Source organism: Puntigrus tetrazona, chromosome 9, assembly GCF_018831695.1.
Source record: "Puntigrus tetrazona isolate hp1 chromosome 9, ASM1883169v1, whole genome shotgun sequence".
Classification (NCBI taxonomy): Eukaryota; Metazoa; Chordata; class Actinopteri; order Cypriniformes; family Cyprinidae; genus Puntigrus; species Puntigrus tetrazona.
The window spans coordinates 15298343-15306662 of record NC_056707.1 but is presented as its reverse complement, the minus strand read 5'-3'; the positions used below and the strand labels follow the sequence as shown (position 1 = coordinate 15306662).

The window sequence follows — 8320 nt, the reverse complement described above, 5'->3', positions numbered from 1 at the left end:
TGATTTTCAGCAACATGTGAAGAAACGCTGGCTGTTTGCTCTAATGGCCTCCTCTCCAGCAGAGTAAACACAAACACTAAGCCTGCTGAGTCCTGTTTACTCCAGTTAGTTGCCCTCTCTGGCCCACAGGACCACCCTGTGCTCCCTAACACACCCACATGCTGCAGCCAGGCCCAAATAAGCTCCCTCTTGGGGCTCACGGCGCAGACAATCAATGGACGGGGGTCTGGACAGAATGTCCGAGCCATCGTACCATCATGCTTCTGTCAAAGAGAAGGAAAGAGTGATTAGGATAAGATCCAGAACTGTGTCCATCGGTAACTTGTTCTGTTATAATACGTGGCACAATGTGTATTTGAATATTTGAAAAATAACACGCGTCGGGCATCACTTCCGTTTTTCAGAGCAAAGCCCACAGTGCCAAGGACAGTTGGTGTACACTGCTGTTTAAAACTTGTGGTCTGCATTTATTTAATTAAACGTATAAAAACCATAAAACAATAAAAAAACCGCAAGTCAAATATTATTACAGTTTAAAATAACTGTTTTCTATTTGAATATACAGTATTTTAAATATAATGTATGCAAGTATCTTCAGAAGCTTTCACACAGAAAACAAAATATTCATTGACTCCAAGATAAATTGACTGCAACCAGTTACCTTAAAAATATTTAGTAAATTCAATGAATATTTTTTTTTCAGTTTACTCCATGCTTCAGTGTGATCACATGATCTTTCGGGAACCATTCTAATATGCTTATTTGTCGCTCACATACACATACGTATATATATATATATATATATATATATATATATACACACACACACACACCTATTTTAAAACTTGAACCCAAACTCTTAAATGCAGGATGAAGCTAGATTTGTTAGCTGTTGGTTTTTTACTGTGATACTGAGTATGAAAAGACACACATTGTACAAACTGTGAAGTCAAAGTGTGAAAATATTAATGCGAGTTTTATAAATTGTAACATCCTTAGAACTACATACAGTCTTGTTTTTCAGCATTGTTTGCTAGAGAATTCTGGTACAATTTTAATTAATGGCTTTAGCGATTTTCCTTTCACACATTAGCACAACACATACTGAAAACACAGCCTACCAGCAGTGAGCAACTTCATTTAAAGCTTTGATCGGGTAAAATTAAGAGTATGACAACTGACCGTGTTTAAAATCACACGGGATACAAGCTACCACACTGCCTAAAAAAATTTTATATAAATCTCTCAAGCATGATCAGATGAACACATAGTAACATGAAGACTCCGTAGGCTGTCAAACACGGGAATAGTGCGTTTCAGAGGCGGATGATTGAGTTCAACGGGACTTGATGACAAGGTGATTACAGTTATTATGTTGGCACGCTGAAACATTTCAAACAGGAGATTGAATTAAGCAGGCATCAGTACAAGTTAATTTAACCCACAAACGTAGTCGAAACACAGCAGCTGCATCGATAGAAAAAGGCCTCCCAGATGGGTTTCCGTCTCGCCACTAGCCCACGGGCCTCCTTGATAGACCTCGGCTCATGTCAGCCGCTTCCAAGCGGGTATCATCAGAACCATCCTGACTGCTTCACTGCAGAGAGAAAGAGAGAAAAAGGGGATATAAAAAAAGCCACTGGAAGAGGTGAAGGAAGAGGAAGTTGTAGCATGAGACAGGCAGCAGGGGGAGCAGCTCTTCTATTGATTGGAGGCAAAGATAGAAGAGGCTTCAAACCTGCTGTGGGGCGGCCGGGCGAGACCAGCCAACATACCCAACTACGGCTTCACTTCAGCGGGCTCTGGAGGGGCCGACTACCCGAGTCTCCCCACTGCTCTTATGTGGAAATCATCAGCTTTGTTGCAGGGAACAGATGACAGTGGTGTAAATAAACTTTGTCCTGTATCGCCGTCTTCTAAAATGACTAAGCAAACAGATTGCAGTTTTATTCAAGAGCGGAAGCCAGGACTGCGAACAGTAATCATGCAATATATTAACAATTCTAAAGCTTCAGTGATAAAAAAGGATGTACATGACGTTACAATTACATTTCGGCATCAGACATTAGACAGACAACTCAGAAAGGCCTACAATAACTTTGAAAGCAGGTCAAGCTAGATATAAACGAGACCATCTGACCGCAGTTAATACCTGACTCATACGCTTCCCGGAAATAATGAAAAGTTGGAAAGATTTATTAGTTTATTTAGTACAAAATAAAAGTATGTCAATTTAAATTGCTAGGTAAAAAAGCACCTGAATGGAAGGGGGAAATTGGCAGAAAAGGTAATTTCCTTTCATTAACTTGTCTGCTCTGGTAAGCGCTTGTTAAATTTAGGGTTCACCAGATCACACTGAGGTGTGTGTGTGTTGTGGCCAAAAACATCTGCTAATGAGAGATTCCTGATGGAAAATTGGCTGGCGGACAGAACTAGGCGCAGCTAAAATCTCAAAATTTCTCGGTGGGAAATTTTCTCTTGGCATGTTTAATTCGGTCACTATGGATTTTGAATATATTTGCATGCTTGTGTGTGTTTGTTCTGCATCTAGGCCTTTCTTTTGTCCCCTTTAATTTTTTAGCTATGCAACGACATTCAAGTGAGGCCACTCAAGCCAGGAAGCGTTAAACTTGCCAAATGCAGACAATTAAGTGCTCTCGAGACAAAATGGAGAAGCGAGAACACGCTGCTATTGAAAGAGCGTAATACTCTTTACTCTAAAAACACACACATACGGCAGGGTTGCTCACCTCCTCATCTTAGTGTTAGCCTCTAACCCCTATATTTTAACAACAGGAACGCAAGACTTAAATTGGGTGAAACAATTTTTCCACAGCCTCAAACCATCTTAAATCACGGCCCCCGGAAGAGGCTTTGCTCTTGCAGCAGCATCATTAGGGCTTTAAATGTTTTCAAAACATCCCTCATTAGCAACGGCCCTTCCAACCGCACGCACACATTTACATCCACAAACAACGAGTTCCTGGATCGCATTCCAAGGGAGGTTAAGAATTCGCCGCAGTCTTGACGTATCGAAAAAGGCCTAATCTGTTATTCCCAGTGCTGACAGCTAACTAACACACACCGGTCTTCACAAACACACACATCAGTCCTGATGCCCTCGTGGTGGTATGACAGACGTGAGATGAGTCATTTGAGGTGGCTAAAAGAATGGACGTATGAAACTCTGCTCACCTTGACCAGCCCACGCGTACGGGGGCACGACACTGACCTTGGCATCTTGGCGATTAATTTGCCCCTGATCTTGTCTCCCATGGTTTGAGTAGCATGTGTGTCAGGTCCGATGAAGGTGACACCTTCTGCTGCCTGCAGAGATAATAAAGGCTTTACCTTTACAGCTCAAGCATATAAGGTAGAAGCAGAGCATGTTCACTCTCGTGTAAATAAGCGTGTTTGAGAAACAGACAGTGCAGGTGGGCAAAAAAAGCAGCTATGTATGCTTGTTTTTTTTTTTAACCTAAATTACCTATCTTCTTCAGAGCAGCACACCGTCATGTGATCAAAACTGGAGATATTCGTGTGGTGGGTAGCACGGCAGATCTCTGGGCCCATCTAACCCAGGTAAGACCGCGATAGCAGAGGGAATGGCTAATTACAGCCTGACACCTCGAAGAGACCTAGAGATTAACGGGAAGGCAGAGCGGAACGAGACGCAGGTCTGGTGGAAACGCGATCTGCACACTGCAGACGAAACTGTAGGGAATATAATATCTGTCTGCTGATTTCTGCTTGGTTGATCCTGCACTCGGACATACCCACTACATTTCATAAGTCACACTGACTGAGGGAAAGTTATACTGTAGATATAAAAACTATCATTAAAATATTACTAAATGACAAGGAATACCAGATTTATTTTTGTTGACTAGTGAAGTGATCACAGAACTTATATTATAACATTATTATAAAAATATTAGTCAGTAACAGTAAGAAATTATAATAATTAGTAATTGTCTATATTTATTGCACAAATTAATAGTAATCTCTGGTATATATTTATTTTTCAGAATAATAAATCACATAATATTATTTTAAAATATCAATACCATTATTAATATTATTATTTTTAAATATTCCTTTCCACAAATATGAATTTTATATTGTATTAACTAATATGTGACCCTGGACCTTGAGTTGCACAGGTATATTTGTAGCAATAGGCATTTTTCTTTTATGCCAAAAAACATTAAGATATTACTTAATCCTATTCCATGAAGATTTTTTCATGTTAATATTTATTACTGTAATATATATCAAAACTGCTAAGGACTTCATTTTGACAGCTTTAAAGGAAGAAACTATATTTATATTTACTATATTATATTTATTTCACAAATTATTATTTGCTATATATTTATTTAGTAAATCACATACTGCTTTTGAACATATAACCATTATTATTATATTATATTTAAAAAAATATGTATAAAAATTTTTACTCAATTTAATACATTCAATATTATCTTTATTTTATATAATATATCAACATATGAAGTAATATTTTTACACAATAAATAAGTAATAAAAAAACCAAAGCAAATAATATTATAATTATTCTGTGTGCTTCTCTTAAAGCCTCCCAAGTTAACAGCGCAGATATAAGCCAGCTGTGATATCTGTTGTGACATCTTACAAATTAAGCACAATTAAAAGTTCAAGCTCTCCCAAATGTCACTCACTTTCCCTTCACAGGTCTCTATTTACCAAAAACAAACCAAGGGCTAGAGGGGGTGACAGGAGCTGTTCTTCCAGTGAAAACAGGTGTTTCACCGCCAATGGCCGTGAACAGCCTCACTGCAGCACACTGACATTTGTGTGTGTAAGCGTGTGTGTGTAAACTGTGTCCAATATCACTGTTTTCATGCCATTGAGGCCCTGCAGAGGAGGAAACGTGCCCCCTCCCAACACACAACCTTTACTTTACCTCACTTTTCACTCCATCACCATTTACTACAGACTCTTAACATAATAAAGGGAACCTGGAGAACTAATCCTCAGAAATCTGCTTTCCTCTCTCGCCTGTTCCTTCAGGCAATACAGCACGAGAAAACACTTCATTTGAATTCTTAAACTGTACAAACTGTGAATGAGCTCCTTTTAACTGCAAATGTCATTACATCTCCATTTCCAGGGGAGAGCAGTAGGGGAAAAGAGGCTCTCTCACATTCATGACAAACCCTTTTAAATAGGGCACAATGGGGCAAGGGGCTGATGACTCCCCCACCCAAAAAAAAAAAAAGCAGGGGCCATAATATCAAATGCATTTACCTGGCACTTGTGTTTCGAATGGGGGTATTTGCTGCTATTCCACAAAACAAATACCCTCACACTTGAGAGGCGGCGACCTGTTTGAGCACAATTGTATTACTGTTCCTTAAAGGGATTAAAAATATTGTTCCTCTAAATATGAAAATTCTGTCATAATTTACAGAAAATGTACGACTGGCTTTCTTCTGTGGAACACAGAAAAGATATTTTGAGAAATGCCTGATTTTATTTTCTTCCAAATTTCTTCATTTGTGTTTCACAGAAGAACTACGGTACGTCCTACACGTTTGCAATGAAACGAGAGTGATTAAATGATCACAGAATTTTCATTTTGAGATGAACTATCCCATTAACGTACGAATTGTGTCATGTTTAAAATAACAATAGTGGAAACTCTCTGAAATGTACAAGCCATTTTGCTTCACTGCTGAAAGCCTTTATTCTCGAGAAACGACCCATTCAAGACTGGCATATTGTCAAAATGACTCGCGAGGTGTCCGTCCGCATTCACAAACGGCAGTGAGAAGAATTAAACATGACATGAGAGAAATCTTGACAATCCTAAAAGCCGCAAAACACAAGCACAACATCTTGCGGGAAACCAGCCAAACCAAACATGGCATATGGCAGCCATTAAAGTGATCCGGCATCAGAGCCGACTTCAGCCATTAAAAAAGCCACACACAGTATTTCTGCTTGATCATGTCACTTTAGCAGATCTAATTGGCTGCGTTCTGTCCATGTTTCACAGCAACAGTAAACCACACTACCCAGCCGGTCCCTTTCATCTCAGCAGAATTACATTAGCGCAGCTGTGTTCGACAGAGGCCGCAACACATCACGACAGCTAACAACACTCGGAATGATTAGAAAAGCAATAAATCCCAGCTTTCACGAGCCGAGCATTAGCAAGTTATGATATTTAAAATCACAGCCTCATCACTGTCAGCGGTCAGACGCCATTTGAATACAAAGGTGAGGATTTTGAAAAGAATCAAATGTAAAATTTGAGGCACAGCTTTTCAGATAGCCCATTTTCTGAGCTACGTTGCGAGTTAGCTCGTGCTAGCAGGCAGCCAGAAGCGGGGACGACTCGCGCTGCATTGATATTCCCTGAGTGTACGTCCATTCACGACTTCGCTCTGTACACCCTGGTAGCGTTCGGATCAAAGGAAACTTTCCTCGAAGCACATCTGATCAAACTCCGCCGTACTCCACTCAAAAACACGGCCACATTTGTATTCCCACAGCGCATTCTGCCCAAAGATGCTATTTACAGTACTACAAGAAGCAGTCCACTTTTACACGTGGTACAATTGCATGACTTAATATCACGAGGATTGTTTGACTCGTTTTTATTGCCGTTTAACCATTAAGTATCCGTAACGCAATCCCATTTTGGTTATACCTCTTTTTCCTGTTCACAGAACCATCTACATTGACTTGTGACGAAACTACTGACGTGGGGGGGCCGCAAGCCCTCTAAATAGTGCAAACACACACACACACACACACACACATTTGACTACCACTGAGTCGGGCACAAAAAAAGGAGAAAAAAATGGCAAAGATTAACTTATTGAGGTCTCCATTGCCATAGCAACACAGAATAGTTTTGATGCGTCTCCCTTCACAGTCAATGAGGTTTGAACGTATCACGGAGCAGATAGCTTTTCCGTGGCTTGTTACTAAGGGGGCTATTTAATGCAGATACTGCTGTGCGTCTGAGCACAGATGGCTGAATACTCGAGCATGGCCACTTTGAAGAGAGCTCCCGTCCACATTTTCAGGGGGCCGCTTTGCAACATTGATCTGAAAGGGGGGAACGGTTGTTAATAATGAATAAATCAACAATGGGGAGAATAGCCCAGGCAGAAGCAGTTAAAATGGAATAGCGTATGACTCTGGAGTGATGCAGCGGATTAAAACATGATGGTTGTCATCGCTCGCCGTACGATCGGGCCGCCGTGATATGACACACCAGAATCAAGTAAATATGGGTTTGGGAGAGATTCTAATCAAGCGGACGTCATCTTAATTGAGCTGTCAGTCAAACTGAATACTGTTGATCTGTTTTTGTCTTGGCATATTACTGTTTTACTCATGGATGCGAGCTCGTACTGGACAGAGTAACGGCTTCGTTTAGTCACTCTGATGTGGAGGAACAGGCTGCCGGTTTGGGCCATTCAAAACCGTGCTCGCTTGCTGTCATAAAATCATAGTTGAATTTTTTATTTCCTCTTTTTTCAGTTTATTTTTTAATATTGTATGAGGAGAGAGAAATACGAAAAAAGTCTCCCTCACATTTTTGAGTAAACAACGTGCTCATTAACATGCTAATTTTCTCAGCAGGAATATGAAAAGTTGTGCAAAATACACTCCATTTGCAAAAACACTTCCGTCCTCACAAAAGAATTTAATTACGCCGTAGGACACGAGCCATTCAATGCCCACCGGCAACACCGAGACGAAACAGACACACTCCAAGCATATATACTAAACACGGCAAACACCTGCCCTCGTTGAAAATCCCCACACCTGTGAATGTTGCTGTGTGAACATCCATGTTTGACACGTTTGCCGCAGTTGTTCATACACGCACCTGAAGATATCGTTGACCCTGTGGCACTGCCGCCACCCCTTTCCTGTCGCCCGGGCCTATCCCCCTGACGCTGAAGGACGTGGCAGACAGGTGAGTGTAAACAATTCATCACTACTGTGACACCTCCACATCTGCCAGGCACAACAGGGCCAGAGAAGCTGTCAGTCACCTCCGCCAGCCTAACTCCCCTCAGCCTCGCTGGAGCAGGACCACTATTACAAGCAGATGTTTCCTTTTATGAAAGCTGCATGCAAAACTTTCAGACACCTTGGAGACCTGGGAGATAATATAATCAAATAACATCAATTAAAGCAGTCACAAAAAATTAATTAAGGGCTTATAATGCATAACATGTATTGTTTAAACATTTAGTTTTTGACTGCAGACAAAGTAACTTGAGTTAGGGTGGTGGCAGTTTTTTTCATTAGT

The 8320-nt window shown here is 40.6% G+C and overlaps 1 long non-coding RNA gene across 3 annotated transcripts; it reads right to left on the bottom strand.

Moving 5' to 3' along the window:
- Positions 1-272: 272 nt before the first annotated feature.
- LOC122351314 lies at positions 273-6811 on the bottom strand. 3 transcript variants are annotated; one of them, XR_006251734.1, is made up of 4 exons: positions 3479-6811; positions 3196-3327; positions 1776-1925; positions 273-1597 (listed from the first exon to the last, which is right to left on the bottom strand). It is a non-coding gene; the product is annotated as an uncharacterized LOC122351314 (long non-coding RNA). The 3 variants fall into 3 exon arrangements; XR_006251735.1 differs by having other exon boundaries at positions 3488-6811; XR_006251736.1 differs by having other exon boundaries at positions 3233-3327; positions 3488-6806.
- Between the last annotated feature and the right edge of the window lie 1509 nt (positions 6812-8320).